The sequence below is a fragment of the Uloborus diversus genome, chromosome 6 (genome assembly GCF_026930045.1).
Source record: "Uloborus diversus isolate 005 chromosome 6, Udiv.v.3.1, whole genome shotgun sequence".
Lineage (NCBI taxonomy): Eukaryota > Metazoa > Arthropoda > Arachnida > Araneae > Uloboridae > Uloborus > Uloborus diversus.
Window position 1 is genome coordinate 112,020,840 of NC_072736.1, and position 16,457 is coordinate 112,037,296.

Genomic DNA, 16,457 nt, shown 5'->3' on the forward strand with positions numbered 1-16,457 from the left:
CTACAACCCCTTATATGTAACATTAATTTCTCTAAGCTAGGGGTGAGGCAATTGACTCTCCTAAATGACAGGCCTGCTTATAGGAAGTTTAAATTTCGATGGGGTCAACAAGAGGCCATGCCTGCCTGAAGTAAACCTAACCGGCAGCTTTGTAATGCTGTGATTAGGATTTGTGTAGCCTTCACAATATTCCCAGGTTAGGTTTGCCCCAACTATAGTGGGCCAAGCTTGGAATCTAAGTGATATATTTATGGAGGGCTGGAAACCCCCAGCTGACAAGGGGGTCTACAGTGACTCCCAAAGGTCCCTGAATTTAAATAGTAAAAATTAATGCCATTTAAATTGAAATCTGTTTCTTATTTCAAAATTTAAAAAAATTTATATCATTGGCAATCTAATTACAATTGAATCAAATTTATTAATTTTGAAAAAGGGCATAATGAGTTGTCAAAATTTTTAACTTAAAATGTACACTTTTTGTATAAGAGATAGAAAAATAAGAATATTTTTGTACAAAAAAGATTCTTGGGCTCACAAAAGCCTGTTGAGTCAATGAAGTTTCAATGCCATCAGAATATAAATATGCAAGACCTATATAAATTTAACAAATAAAATTGGATTGGTTTTCTACAAACTAAAGCTTTTGTAATCAAGGATTGTAGTGAGGTGATAGTGTTTCTAATGTTATCCTTATGCATAAAATTTAGGCCTCTTTTCAGAATTTCGCTACATAATACTAAATATCGAGCATAAAGACTTGAAGACATCCAAATGGTATCGAGAATATTAGATGTGTCCTCTTTCAAAAATAAACATTTAAAAAAAACAAGGTATTTCTAAAAATTAATTGATTGATGATTGTTTCAATTTCAAGTTCTTACTGATGAGTTTAGCACTAGTAAAATTCAGTGTACCTTTAAACATTTATGCTGCAGTGGGCAGGTAATTGGCAGTATCTGCAGAAAGTAGTTTTCGAGATATTTAAAGCAACTTGTTTTGTATTCAATACTAACAATAGGGAAATGTTGGAATAAGACGTTTTTTTGCACTTTTTCTCAGCATGAAACAAATAAGCAAGCTTGTAAATTAAAGCTAACCTACAATAGGTGACAAAAATACAAAAACATTAAAAATCTTCAGATGCTACCCGTAACTTGCCCACGGCAGTATACTTCTCCTTTGAGAGTTCATTGAAAAGGAAAAGTTAATGGTCTTTTGTTAAGTTGAAACCGCCATGGAAGTAACACAGGGTAATACAGCATCAAGAATACTTCCCTTTTGCAAACTCTCCATAAAAGTCATTTCTTTTGCAAAAGTGTGTTGTAACGAGACTTTTGTTTTGGGAAAAGTTTTACCAAACGTATATCTAGTGAAATCTAAATAATGTATAAAATTCTATAGCATTCATATATTCTAATGATAGTTAATTTAATTGAGAAAGTTGCGCTTTAAGTGCTCTTCCTCATGAGCAAATGTAAAAAATGACATTTATTAAATTAAAAAAAAAACCCAATTGGTGCTCTACCAAAGCAAAATCAAAAGAATATATGCGTGTACTCATGCATGCACATTCAAATATACGCACCTATTAAATTAATATTTTTTTGACACCTTTAAAATGTTTTACAAAAGTCTGGTACTTTCAAAGTCAAAAATTTTGTATGTGATGGGTATTTAACATCTGTAGGGAACTCTATTGTTTTGAAACAAATGATGTTCGCTATAACTATAATAAAAATAAATACTGCAGTTAAAGCACTGATGTGGTACAATTCTTCAAAAATAATACAGCGTTTACATATAATACAGTAAACTTCTGATTATCAGCGGGTCGGTTGTCACAAGTGCCGCTGATAATGAAAATCGCGGATAAACCCCAAGAAGGCTAAAATGAGGGACAATAAGGTAAAAATTGTCCTCCCACAAAATAATAGTTGCATTAATGCGTCAATACATTCTTCAAACTGAAAATTTATACAGTAAAGTAAAAAAGTTTAGTATTTTTGCACAACGGAACTTGCATAAATAAAGAACAAGTGTCTGTCTTTCACAAGAAAAGCCCCCACCGTCAAGTCTGAGCCCGTCTACTGCCATAGAATCAGACTTAGTTCATTTTCTGTAAGGGTTAGCTAGAAGGCTTTCTGGGGCCATTTCGCCTCTCGTCTTCTCACCTTTATGCAGTCATACGGGTTTTCCCTACATTAAGCTTCTCTTTTAGGAAAATGAGACGCGCCTCGTTACTAGGGCAGTAGACAGGCGCAGACATTTCGGCAGTGGCTTTTCTGGTGATGGCCGGACAGTACAATAAATAAATAAAACAAAAATAAATGAGTTTATTTACAATTTTTAGACAAAAAACAGTCTTTGTTTCTGCTTCTTACTGCAAAAACACGTTCCTGTTTGGTAAATGACTCGCGGATAATAGATAGTTTATTGTAGTTTAATTTTTCTGCAAAAAAAATAGAAAAAATGTAATAAAGCAAGTTTTGGAATAGTATTAGAAAAATTTCTGAGTAAGTTCAAAACACTAAAAACCCACTCATTAGATATGGACACTGAACTAAACCCGCAGTGAGAATTTAGAAAGGAAAGGTTCCTCCAGGAGGGATGGTACATACCATTGCATTTTATAGAGAAAAAATTCAAAATACGTTATTTCCAAAAGCTGGAGGTGAGCAATGACAAGCCCCCTGAATACATCCTTAAATAAACATAATGCAGGGTCTTCCAAAAAGAATGATCAGTGAAAATTTTGAACATCAACACTTCATATTAATTTTAAACTATGTAGATAATGAACCACTTTTTTAAAACCAAATTAAAGTGGTTAAAGTGTCCACGTTTTCGTTTTAAAAAACTAATGAAGCAAAATCAGGATCCTAAGATAATTTGATTTTTGCCATACTTTTTAATTAGTTTTTGAAAAGTTTTTAATGCACAGATATGTATTCAAAAAGTACTTTATTTCAGTGACTTTAATTACAGCACAACTTTTAAAGACAATTACATTGTTGTAGAAAAACATGTATGGAACAATCATATTCAGGAGTAAGTTATCCAGGGCTAAGGTAGACATGCAATATACCGACAGCCTGGTTATGACATCCAGAGACTACAGTTTCGTCATTGTTATGGACTCGTCAGTTTGGAACAATCAATAACTAAGCTGGAGGCAGATGTCATCTCATTGATGTTTAGAGTGCCAACAGACTGGTAGCTAAATTAAAATTAACACACCAGCGAGAGTCCCCAGCAATGGTGCAGTTCAACTCGTCAATTGAAAGCAAAGCATGGGTATAAAGCAGTTTACCACCTTTTAGCCACGGCTAAGGTAGAACTACAGGCAACATACGGAAATCATTTTATTGAAGCTGAATGAGTCTCGTATCTGCCTTTCAAACTCGGTTCTTGAATATTTCAGACCGATGAGCCCATAACAAGGATGAAACTGCAGTCTCTGGATATCATGACTGGGATGTCAGTATATTGCATGTAGTTCTGCCCTAGCCCAGTCTTAAGAGCAGTAACTTTCTGCTTTATACCCATGCATTGCCTTCGATTGTTTAGTTGAAGCACACCACTGCTGTGAACCCTTGTGATTTGCTCAATTAAATTTAGTTACCGGTTTGTTGGCACTCTTAGCTGCAATGAGATGACATCTGCCTTCAGCTTGGTGATTGACCATTCCAGACTGATGAGTCCAGAACAAGGATGAAATTGCAGTCTCTGTATGTCATACATGCAGAATTGACAAATGTGTAAAAAAAATGTTTTTCTTCAAACCTTGCTCATAATCATCATTAACTTTTAAATTGGAAGCAGAAATAAACAAAATGTTAAGTTCCTGTCTTGAATCTTGAAAGGTATGCGTGCCTTTCTTGTAGTATTCTCAATTTTTTTCGATGCCATATCAGTTTGATCTGTTGCTTCACTGTTAATTAGCAATTGCAAAAAGTTTTTATTTCGAAGCAACTATCATTAAATGAAATACACTTACAAGCAGCAAGTTTACCAATAAGACAGATAATTTAATTGATTTAATCTGCCATTACTAATAAGCCAGCTAGTGTCGAGAAAGCAGGTGGTAACCAGGGCTGAGGAATTGGAGGAAAAATGACTCCGACTCTTTGACTTTGAAAAGAATAAGGTTTTGTCAAAATGTCTTCTGTTGAAAGGTTCTTCATTCATAAGGGCGTAAGGATTGGAAGGCCATGGGCTCTCACAACCCTTTGCACTGAATCTTATTCAGCTCCCTATTCTGCACAAAGTATGAAGTTGAGAAGACGATTGAATGTCATGGGGAAGCGTGCCATATCTTGCGCTCACTTAGAATTAGATCTGGGCCTTCCCCCAATTTTCCTTCCACTTCCACAGTGCCATGAATTCAAAATTAATTATAATGCAGGAATAATTAACTGCAAGCTCCTTCTGCAAACTTATATGGATTGCTTTGAACCTAAAAAAGAAAACATGGGTGGCTCACATGTTGCAGGGTGCTTACTTTGGCTCAAGAGCCTCCCCCCCCCTTTCCCCCAACTACCAATCACTTCTGAAGTGCTCCAAATTCAGAATTAATTACAATACAATATGAATAGCAACCTCTTCTGCAAGTTTACCGGATTGCTTCACACGCCATGAATGTAAGGGGAAAAAACGGAAACGAACAAGTTCAAAGGGTGCAAGAATGCACTAGCCGAGGGCACTCACTTTGGCTCCCCTCCCCCCTCTAACTTAACTATCACAGGTGCTATGAATTCAAAGTCAATTATGCAATATTTGCTGTAAACTCCTTTGAGTAGGGCTGCTCTATACACTTCGAACATATATTTTTTTAAATGAAGGTGCACAGGCCCATGGGCCAATAGGTCCATTAGCCCCTAGTAGGGAACATTTTAATATAATTAAGATTTTGGTGCAATCTGCAAATTGTTATCAATTATCAGTTCATTCAAACAAGATTAACAAGGCCAAAAAAAAATTTTTTTTTTTTTTTTTTGAGCTCTGAATATATTATTATCATTAGCATACAAATGAACTCACACCTATTAGACTATAATGATTTAGTACAGTTAAGGAGTGACACAAGCTCGGAGCATAAAACAATCAAAATGGAACAGCTTACAGTTCCCGGGGCCAATGACTACTGATTGCGAGTAGTTGGTGTTAGCCAAACGTGTCATTTCAATTTTTTCTAGGAAATGGGGAGGAGGGGCGAGTGTGCAAAGGTTGTGTAATTACCCCGCATTATCCGGCATGCAGAAAAATAGCAAGGTTGACCAGCATGCCAGGAAATTCGAATTTTCCGGCATGCCGGATAATTCAAAGTTTATTTTGCAACAAAACAAAAGTAAATTTCCCCATTGAATTCCAATCAGAAAGCAAACCACTGCAAGGGAAAAAAAATACCGAAAGTAACCATCTTTCAAAAAAAAAAAAGTGTTATGCATATAATATGTGCTTGTAATTTATGGTAGGTTATTATTAATCCATTTAATTATTTGTCAACAAAGTAATCAATTCAGAAGCAATCATTGTTACTGCGATTTGTTCATAATTTTTTTAAATACATTTTTTTTAGGTTCCTTTTAAAAAAAATAAGTTTAATTTTTATTTATTGAATAGCTATGGCAAATTCTTTTGCACTGGTTTAGGGGCGTCACTTACTGCTTAAACGTTTGCTTACATAGTTTACATTTCATTTAATAAAATAATTGGTTATTATACACTATTTTTCTTGTTAAATAACATGACATTATTCGTAAATATTTTACTTCATCATTCATTGGCAGGGCCGACGACAAGGGGGGGGGGCAGAGGAGGCAAATACATAGGGGCTCGGACTCACAGAGGCTGACAATATTAAAAAACATCCCTGTGCTTAAAATGAACGCTCGGTGTTAAAAATTTAAATGACAAATAAAGTCAAATGCTTTAGAGCTGCTCTTTTTATTATCGTGACATGTGCTTAATGGGCAGGGAATAATTAGTTTAGCTTCATTCTAAAAACTGAGCATGGTGGTGTGGCTGTGAGAAATTTCCAAATACTGTGGTATTGCCTGACACTGGTCGCTCAAATTCTCACGAGCACCACAGAGCACAGGAGCAGTGACTCAATATCTTCCCACCCATCCCTTCCCCTTTTTATTATTTTTTTTTATCTTAATATATAAAAATCTTCTGTGCGAACGTTTGTCACCATAAGGCTTTTAAACGGCTGGACCGATTTTGATCAAATTTTTTGTGTGTAATTAAGTTGTGGCAAGCATGGTTTTGAAGCGCGATGGATCGAATCGGAAACCATTTTGTTAATTAATTAATTAATTTAAAAACTGGATGGCGATATCTCCCAAATGATTAATATTTATTTTAATCTATTGTTGAGCGAGAACTGAAATAAATATTTAACCCGTTGCCAAAGGACAATAAGAAAGCCAGTTCTTTTGTAAGGAAATTTCCTACTGTGATATGTCCATGGCCGAACTTGAGTGGGACCATGGATATGTCAATGGAGAATAGATAAAACGTAGAGAGAGAGAGAGAGTGAAACCTTCATTTCTTGAAAGCAGCGATTTTAGGTCCCGAGATATATTTTAAAGTAAAGAACTGGTAAAGTAAAGTTCGCGCAAAACGTGTGTTCTGTCTTCGTAGTTGAAGGTTGAACCATGTGACCGGATCGGTGCTTTAGATTTTCCTAACCAAATGATCAGAAAGTACCGTCCCCAGCAACATTTGTTTCTCGGCTCAAATCCATCTGAGTTTTGGCACCAATGTCAAACTTTAATAATAAACTGATTAGTTTGATGATCCTTAAAGGAAAATATGATGGAATTTAAAGACGAAACAAATTTTATTTTCGTCCAGATAAATTACATCAGGGTAGTTCTGTACACAAAAGAGTGCAGTGGAAGATCTTTATCTTTGGTGGAAAGAACAAATTAGACAATATTTGAAGTTTTAAAAGTTTTCGTTCAAAAGATCGATCGGAGTTAGCTTCGCTCACTGATCCGCTGGATTACAGTAACGTGGTGGCTTGGCGACTTTGGCTTTAAACAATAAAGTTGCGTGATCATTTGTTTGCATTTTAAATCTACTCTTAATGTAATTGTATTTTTTGTTTATTTTGCGAAGTATTTCGAATTGCAAATAATTGTCTTTTGTTTTTAAAGAGTGTTTCGTCACTTTGATTGAAGAATGTGTCTATTTTACATCGGGTGGGGGGGAGTGATTTTCTCTTATTCAGAGAACTGTTTCTACCTTTATCATTTTTTTAAACGATATCCTTTTGATTGTTTTATTCTTTTTCATATGGGGGATGTTGCAGCGGGATTTTCCGTTTGTTCTAGATGGGTAGTTAGTTTTTTACACTTAATATCTGAGGACGCTTCGTATACTTTGAGTATAACTGAAGGAACAAACCATCAAGTTCGGGAGAAAAAATAGTTAATAAAACAACTGTCCAATGGGCATTAGATAAATCAAGTTGTAATAAATGTACGCATTCTGACACCAAGCAGCTTAAAACATTTTCTTTTTACTTTTTTTTTTTTTTTTCAACAAAACGGTTCAAACACTTGATAGTTTATTGAAGTGTTTTTACTTTTCAATTTACAAAGTTTGAACAGAACAACGTCTGCCGAGTCCTCTAGTTTAAAACTAAAAACTGAGACATATGAAGGTGAAATTACAAATTAAATGAAAAGGATTATATTCTTTCCTGAGATAAAATGTAATTCTTAGATCATTAAATGGTAGTACATTCGAGCCCGCTTAATGGAATAGGCAATTTGCCAAGAAAATTTATTCTAATAAACGGGATATTCCATTATCCGGGATAAAAATAACGCACATCAACGGTGTAGTACATTGGAACTTTATTACATTAAGCGGGATATTCTATTATCCGATATTTCATTAAGCGGGCTCGACTGTATTTTTTACAGATTTTCTCACGACATTTTTATCGTTAAAAAACTTTATGAACTAACCAAAATCTTCAACATTGTTCAGAGAAAACCAATAAATTAAAACATCAACAACATAAGAGAAGCACACTCAGATCGTATTTCAGTTACTATTCTCAAGAATATAAAAAAAAAAATCAACAGTCAAAGAAACTCATTTTGAAACAGCATGTATTATCTATCATGTTAAAATCTGTTCTGCGTCTCTTTCAATGTGAGTTTATTGCGAATATTTACAGCGAGCAGAATTTTCCAAACATAAAAACAATACAGACGTAAATTAAGATTCAGAAGAAACCCTACGAAAACGGAAATATTTCACAACACAAAAAACAGTAAATCGTGAAATTCAAACGAACTAAAACTTTAAACAGCTATATTTCGCATTGCAATTTCTACCTCACAATTAAAAGGGGCGGCTCTGTTTACATTTTACTCGGGGTTGCTTTAAGGTATCCAGGTTACCATGATGTTTAATAGAACGCGGTCGTTTTTATTTCTAGTTTCGTCAATGTACTGTAATTGGTTTTGTTCGACAATCCTAACTGGTCGACCACTGAGTAACCGGTTGCTAACCGCTGCGTTCTATCATCTACTGGTTACCGTATTAATCTGTTGATTAGTTGATTGAAGCACGTGATCATTAGATGTCACGTGATCGATTAACCGGTAGTTATCGGTTGAACTCGTCGAACGGAAGCATTCCTTGCGTTCAACGAACCTCACCGGTCGACCGGTTACTAACCGCAGCATTCTATGATCAACCGGTTACCATTCTAAGCAGTTGATTGGTTGATTGGAGCATGTGATCATTAGCTGTCACGTGATTAACTCACCGGTAGCTACCGATCTTGCTCGTCGAACGTAAGCATTGAGAGCGTTTCAAATTTCGCCGCCGGGAACATTGGGCGCCGAGCATTTTGGACGCCGGAAACATTGGGCGCCGAGCATTTTGGGCCCCGGAAATATTGGGCACAATATGCTCGGCGCCCAAAGTTCCCGGCGAACAAAAGTGCTCGGCGCCCAAACCCAAGTAACATAAATCACGATACATCACGTTGCTCTGAATCGTTGACATCACGTTACTGGTAACGTTGATAGAGCGAAAATATGTCTCGTTGCAAAACGCAAAAGCAACATTTTTAGTAACGTTACATCAACGGTTTCAGTAACGTTACATCAACGGTTTCAGTAAAGTTACATCAACAATTTTTGAAGCGTTACATCAACCTTTATTTATCACGTTACATCACGTTGCTTTTAAACGTTGTATTAATATTTTTTTTTCCAAAGCTTGAATCAAGTTTTTTTTTCTTGGTAAGAATGGGGGTGGGTTCATTGAACCCTTAATTTTTGATACAGTAAGTATTCTGTATTTTTTGTTAATGCAATTAGTGTTAATATACTTTTATAAAATCTTTGTTTGTTTTTTTTTTCTTTTTTTTAATTTATAAAAATGTCTTATTCTGTTTAAAGGCGTTCGAGTATTCTCACTGTTGCTTCATTCACAATATTTTGTAAGAGCATTCCTGACATTCAAAAATAAACAGAGCATAACATAGCATAGCCGAATTTACATCAATTAGAGTTCTATTAATAGTCAAAATTAACGATATTACTGCAAATTGAATAAAAACTTTTTTCATAAATAAATCCTTGAAAAAAAAATTATTATTATTACTATAGAACTCCAGAAATATTTTTCGAAAGGCATGAAAGTTTTGAAAAAATCCTCTTACATCAGTGCTTTAACTAAAATTTGAAGTATTATTACTAGAGATAATTTTTAGTTACATGACAAAATTTTTTTCAAAAAATTGCTACAATTATTTCGTCAAAATCGTTCTGCAAAAAGCCGATTAAATGAGTAAAAAATGGTATCATTTATCGCTTTTATAGCTTATTAATGGAACATATCCTCAAGCTTCAGCATCTTTTCAAGAAATCAATGAATAAATACTCAAATAAAAACATCTAACATTATTCTTACAAGCAATATTATAAATAAAAGTACGGTGGGAAAAATACTCAAACTCCGACCAACGGCAGTTCATTAACATCATAAAAATATGTAATAACACTTTTTTTTAAATTAAATAAGTATATCAACAATAATACATTAACAATAATACAAAGTACTTACCGCTAAAAGTGATGAGAGATCGCGATTGCGAAGCTGCAAACAATGGCGGCATAGCAAGCCAGAAGTTGTTTACTGAAAATGGCCACTAGGATTCGGAGGTTGCCGAAGACGAGGCAAGGTGCAACGAAAAGTAACGATAAGTAACGTTTCTTTTGCAACTGTTTGTCAACGTTACAAATTTAAGAAATTTGCAACGTGATGCAACGTTTCAAAATTACGCTTTTTGTAACGAATCGATAAAGCAACGTGATATCACGTTGTGTGGGAAACGGTAACGATGTTTCAACTAATTGCAACGTGATGTAACGATGATGAAACGTTTCAGTGTTACTTGGGAAGTTCCCGGCGCCCAAAATGCTCGGCGCCCAAAGTTCCCGGCATCCAAAATGCTCTGTGCCCAAAGTTCCCGGCGCCCAAAATACTCGGCGCCCAAAGTTCCCGGCGTCCAAAATGCTCTGTGCCCAAAGTTCCCGGCGCCCAAAATACTCGGCGCCCAATCTTCCTAGACCGTAAACGCACCCCAAGTAACATAAATCACGTTACATCACGTTGCTCTGAATCGTTGATATCACGTTACTAGTAACGTTGATAGAGCGAAAATATGTCTCGTTGCAAAACCCAAAAGCAACGGTTTTAGTAACGTTATATCAACGGTTTCAGTAACGTTACATCAACGATTTTTGAAGCGTTACATCAACCTTTATTTAGCACGTTACATCACGTTGCTTTTAAACGTTGTATTAAGATTTTTTTTTTTTTTTTCAAAGCTTGAATAAAGTTTTTTTTTTCTTGGTAAGAATGGAGGTGGGTTCATTGAACCCTTAATTTTTGATACAGTAAGTATTCTGTATTTTTTGTTAATGCAATTAGTGTTAATATACTTTTATAAAATCTTAGTTTTTTTTCTTTTTTTTTCAATTTATAAAATGTCTTATGCCGCTTAAAGGCGTTCGAGTATTCTCACACTGTTGCTTCATTCACAATATTTTGTAAGAGCACTCCTGACATTTAAAAATAAACAGAGCATAACCTAGCATTGCCGAATTTACATCAATTAGAGTTCTATTAATAGTCAAAATTAGCGATATTACTGCAAATTAAATAAAAACTTTTTTCATAAATAAATCCTTGAAAAAATAATTATTATTATTACTAAAGAACTCCAGAAATATTTTTCGAATGGCATGAAAGTTTTGAAAAAATCCTCTTACATCAGTGCTTTAACTAAAATTTGAAGTATTATTACTAAAGATAATTTCAGTTACATGACAAAAAAATTTTCAAAAAATTGCTACAATTATTTCGTCAAAATCATTCTGCAAAAAGCCGATTAAATGAGTAAAAAAAGGTATCATTTATCGTTTTTATAGCTTATTAATGGAACATATCCCCAAGCTTCAGCATCTTTTTAAGAAATCAATGAATAAATACTCAAATAAAAACATTTAACATTATTCCTTCAAACAATATTATAAATAAAAGTACGGTGGGAAAAATACTCAAACTCCGACCAACGGCAGTTCATTAACATCATAAAAATATGTAATTACACTTTTCTTTAAATTAAATAAGTATATCAACAATAATACACTAACAATAATACTAAGTACTTACCGCTAAAAGTGATGAGAGATCGCGATTGCGAAGCTGCAAACAATGGCGGCATAGCAAGCCAGAAGTTGTTTACTGAAAATGGCCACTAGGATTCGGAGGTTGCCGAAGACGAGGCAAGGTGCAACGAAAAGTAGCCATAAGTAACGTTTCTTTTGCAACTGTTTGTCAACGTTAGAAATTTAAGAAATTTGCAACGTGATGTAACGTTTCAAAATTACGCTTTTTGTAACGAATCAATAAAGCAACGTGATATCACGTTGTGTAGGAAACGGCAACGTTGTTTCAACTAATTGCAACGTGATGTAACGATGACGTAATGTTTCAGTGTTACTTGGGACCGTATGCGAAAAATAAACACAGATTTCTTGGAACTAGGACCTAAAACTATACACTGGAGTTTCGTCTCGACTATTAGAAGCTAATGGCTATCAATAATAGCCCTCCACCGTACCACCAGCAGAAATTTAAATGTCTTACCTAATATTCCGCAGGTGAGAGCTCAGTACCGTGTTCCGCAAGTCAGTGTTCATTCCAGTCGATAAAACGTAAATCAATTCAAATAAAAAGATATTTATCCATAAAAACCCTTTTTATACTGCAAACTTATGTTCGAATAGAGCACCCTGTTGCGCGATCGGTTGATTTGATACGGTCAGTGGATAGTGTCGCGAGTCGTGTCCATAGCTTACTTTCGACGAACCTCACCGGTCTACCAGTGAGTAACCGGTGCTAACCGCAGCGTTCTTGTGAGCTACCGGTTAACTGGTTGCTTCCAATGTCGTTGGTCGATCTACCGGTCAACCGCAACTTAAGTTGGTTGAGGGAGCCACGTGACATAGGATTGGTTCGTGAACAACCGGTTACGTCATTGCAGTCACGTGATTGACCAACCGATCGCTACTAGAGTCCCTATATGAAAACGTAGTTTTCAGAGTTGCGACAACGCGGCATCATTTTCCTATTGGTCGAAGACCGCCTGAGGCTGTGTTTCTTCTTCTCCCGTAGGATTAACATGGAGCGTATGACAGTGCTGTGGAAAAACCCAGAATCTGGAAAATTAAAGGTGAGTCCAAGATTTTAATGCTCATATTACTGTTCTACAATGTTCAAATTATACGTATGTAGCTTTACTTGAGTGAGTCCATTCCTATTTCTTTACCTAATGCGTAATTATATCAAGAACATGTGTTCCGGTGTGCTAAAATTCCCTTCTGACACTTTATTTGGGTCTTTTATAGCTATTTTTCCTGCTAAATCGATTATTCCAATCACAACGTTATTGAAAAACAACACTTTAAGACAAGGCAAAAGTTTAAATTGTGTAAATTAAATTTTTTTAACGATAGATCTCTGTATTCGGTTTGGCGCGATCAATTTCGTGCTTGGCGACGAGTGGAAGTAAACAAAACACACACTTGTGATGTACGTGAGGATGTCTGAACATGTGATTTGTATTATAAATGCTGTATGTTGCAGAAATTTTTTTTTAAAATAAATGTGACTTGATATTAAAACCCATTTTAACTTATGTTTTAATGTTAGGGCTTTTATTTTTCCCGATCATTGACAAAAATTGACTTATGTATCGTTTTTAATATTCCTTCAAGCTATAAAACTCCAAGTTAAATCTTCTCTTTATGCAACGTAAGTATTTACAGTGTCAAATTTTTGTTTTTTGAAAGGAGATGCAGAGGAAATAAAATGCTTATAAATTAAAGAACTTTCAATACTTGCTGGCAGTATCTTTTAATAACATTTAGATTTAAGGAAAAACGATTTATCATTTTCTGCCAAATATTTATTAGTTAAAAATTGTAAAAAAAAAATGTCAATTCAATTATGAAATTAATGTCACCACATGAATTTGCCAAAGCGTTTGAGGTGGATATGAAGTAGAACACTTGCTTGACACACGGCAGTTTTTATCAATTTTTTAGGTTGAGCGAGCCAATTTAAAATGTACTATTTTATTAAAAATTTAATGAATTGTAGGCAGTTTTGGTTATTTTGGTAATTTACTCTTTTTTATCCAACAAGCATGTCACTAGCTGTGTGTTCCATCATAAACAGAAAACTGAGATGTTCTAAGTTCGTTTCAAGTAGTGTGCTGGTACTTTTTATTATGCTCTAATTAGGGTTACTAATTTTTAGGTTGCCTTGTTATTTCCTTTACATATGCTACTCTTTCTTTATCACCTGAAGAATAAAGTGCATGCTATCACCCCGCTTCAGGTTAGTAAAAATTTCTATTTTTATTGGGAAAATGATTTTTAAATAATTATGGCCATGATTGATACATAATTAAGTTTTAACAAGGGTTGAATTACCTTTGAGATCAGGACCGTTATCATGGGTTTTTGAGATTGTAAAAGTCCTCCCAGCCACAGCTCTTGTTTGTCAGAAATTAGGTACAAGTTTTGCGTGTTGAAATATCAATACTTTTATGATAAAATGCTGAATCAAAGATTTCTTAAGTGAAACTTTTTATGCAAGGGCTTTGAAGTTATGATCCAATCTTTTTGTGTGACGAAAAGTGGTGGGGATAAGCAATGTCGGTTAGAAGGAAAGCAGTGGCTTGCTTGCCTTCAGGTATTGGAGAAAAGTGAGACATTACACTCTTCTCGCTTCCTTTCTCATTTTGTATGGTTGCATGTACTGCGTTCAGGCAGCACGGAGATCAATATGTACATTTGTCGTAAACAGATCATTTCTCTTCTTAAGAAGGAAGAAGATGATCATTATCAGTGGACACATGTATATAATTTTATGTAAAAATATGAATAAGAAACACAATCTGTTCAGAAGTGTTTGATGAATAGTTAAAATGTTTCACGTCTATCGTGGGTCATTATGACACAACCTTGATTCTTGGAATCAAACTTTAGAAGAATTCTACTCTTCTAGATCAGCAGAAAAATAAAGTACATGAAGCTCTCACCCCACATCAAGTTCGTAAAAATTTCGATATTTGGTGGGAAAATGATTTTTAAATAATCCTATCTCGATTAATGTGGAGTTAAATTTTAATTAGTGTATAATTGCATTTTAAAATAAAGACTGTCATCGTGGGGTTTTGAGATTATCTGTAAAGATCAGGGTTCGAAAATATCTGATATATTTTGATATACAGTCGAGTCTCGACTTACGCGAGGGATGCGTTCCAAGACCCCTCGCGTAAGTCGAAATTTCGCGTTGTGGAAAAAGGTATGTGTAAAAACTTTTATAAACATAACCAATCATTTTAGACATGTGTAAACACAACCTTAAACAGTTAAAAACCTTTTCTTAACCATACCTTACTGTTTCTGACATAAAGAACTAAATTTTTATTTGTATTTAAAAAAAAGCCGTTTTATTCAACATAAAATACTGCTATGATGCACAAAAACAATGATCAATGGGAAAGAAAGACATAGAATAAACCAGTACTGTACGTACGGCATGTATAGTAAGGAGAACAAATGCCCTATAGTTGTACCGTACAGTTGATTCAGTAATGATATTTGTAACTTAAAAAAAGTGAAAATGATGATTTATGCTGCAGTTATTCTAATATATTTTTAAATACAGTTGCTTCATTGGTTCTTTTATAAAGTTTCCATCCATGGCATTACCCCTCTTCCTGGTTTCTTTAATTTACAATAAAAAACAGCTTCCATTTTCATAATTTTTGCATTTTGCTTGGATACTATTACTCGGTGAACTTTTATGGATTTCCTTTTCTTGACCTTTAATTGTACGTATGGAAGATTCACTCATACCGTCATACCTAACTGTTGTGCTACCCTTCGAAGCATTTTTTGGTTCAGCTTCAGCTTTTCAAGAAGTTTTACTTTTTCTTTAATTGTCAGAAATGTTCTCTTTTCTTTCTATTTTCACCAACTTTAGATAAAGCAACACTCCTAGGTGTCGTTATATTTCGTTAAATTTCGCATTTAGAATGAAAAAAAAAATAATGGAAAATGAGAAGTAGTTATTTATATAAGCGATAAAAGACTAGTACGGTGTGGGTACTTCTGCTGTCAGTGATTCTAAAGGGATGAAGGTCCGTTCACGAAAAGAACTTACTCACCGCGGTTCCTTTCCAAAAATTTTCATGTTGCGGGCGAGAAATTCGCGCTAGCTCAAAAATTCTTTACTGTTGAAAAAATCGCGTTATAGCCATTTCGCGTAAGTCGGATCGCTTTGTAGCGGGAGTCGACTGTATATTGGATATTCTGATATTCATCCGATGTTTTCAACCAATGCAAAATAAAGTGTTTAGTAACTGCTTCCTTAAATCAGAGTTATTTATTTTCTTATATTATTATTATAATGCATCAACTTTAAAAGTAATTTTTCTTTCATTATTTATATTCATTTATTACATGTTCATTATTTTGCCTCACCCACTCAAAAAGTAATTCAATTGCATCCGAGTTCATTTCAACCAGTCATAAAAATAAATATATAAATAAATAAATATTCAATTTATCAGAGCTTATCTTAATTTGTTGAAGTCTTTAGAAAACCAATACTTTTGTCAGGAAATAGAACATTGAAATAAAGGGGAATTGAAATGCTCTAAAACAGTGGTGGCTTTGAAAACTGATTCATGTGGCCAGCTGAAATATCAGGTATAGATAAATGAATTTACTAAAAAATGTGGCTTTATTTTAAAGAATTTAAATTCAAGCATCAGTATATTGCATTCTCTATATTTTTACTTAAATTTATATATTAAAAACAAACAAAAACAG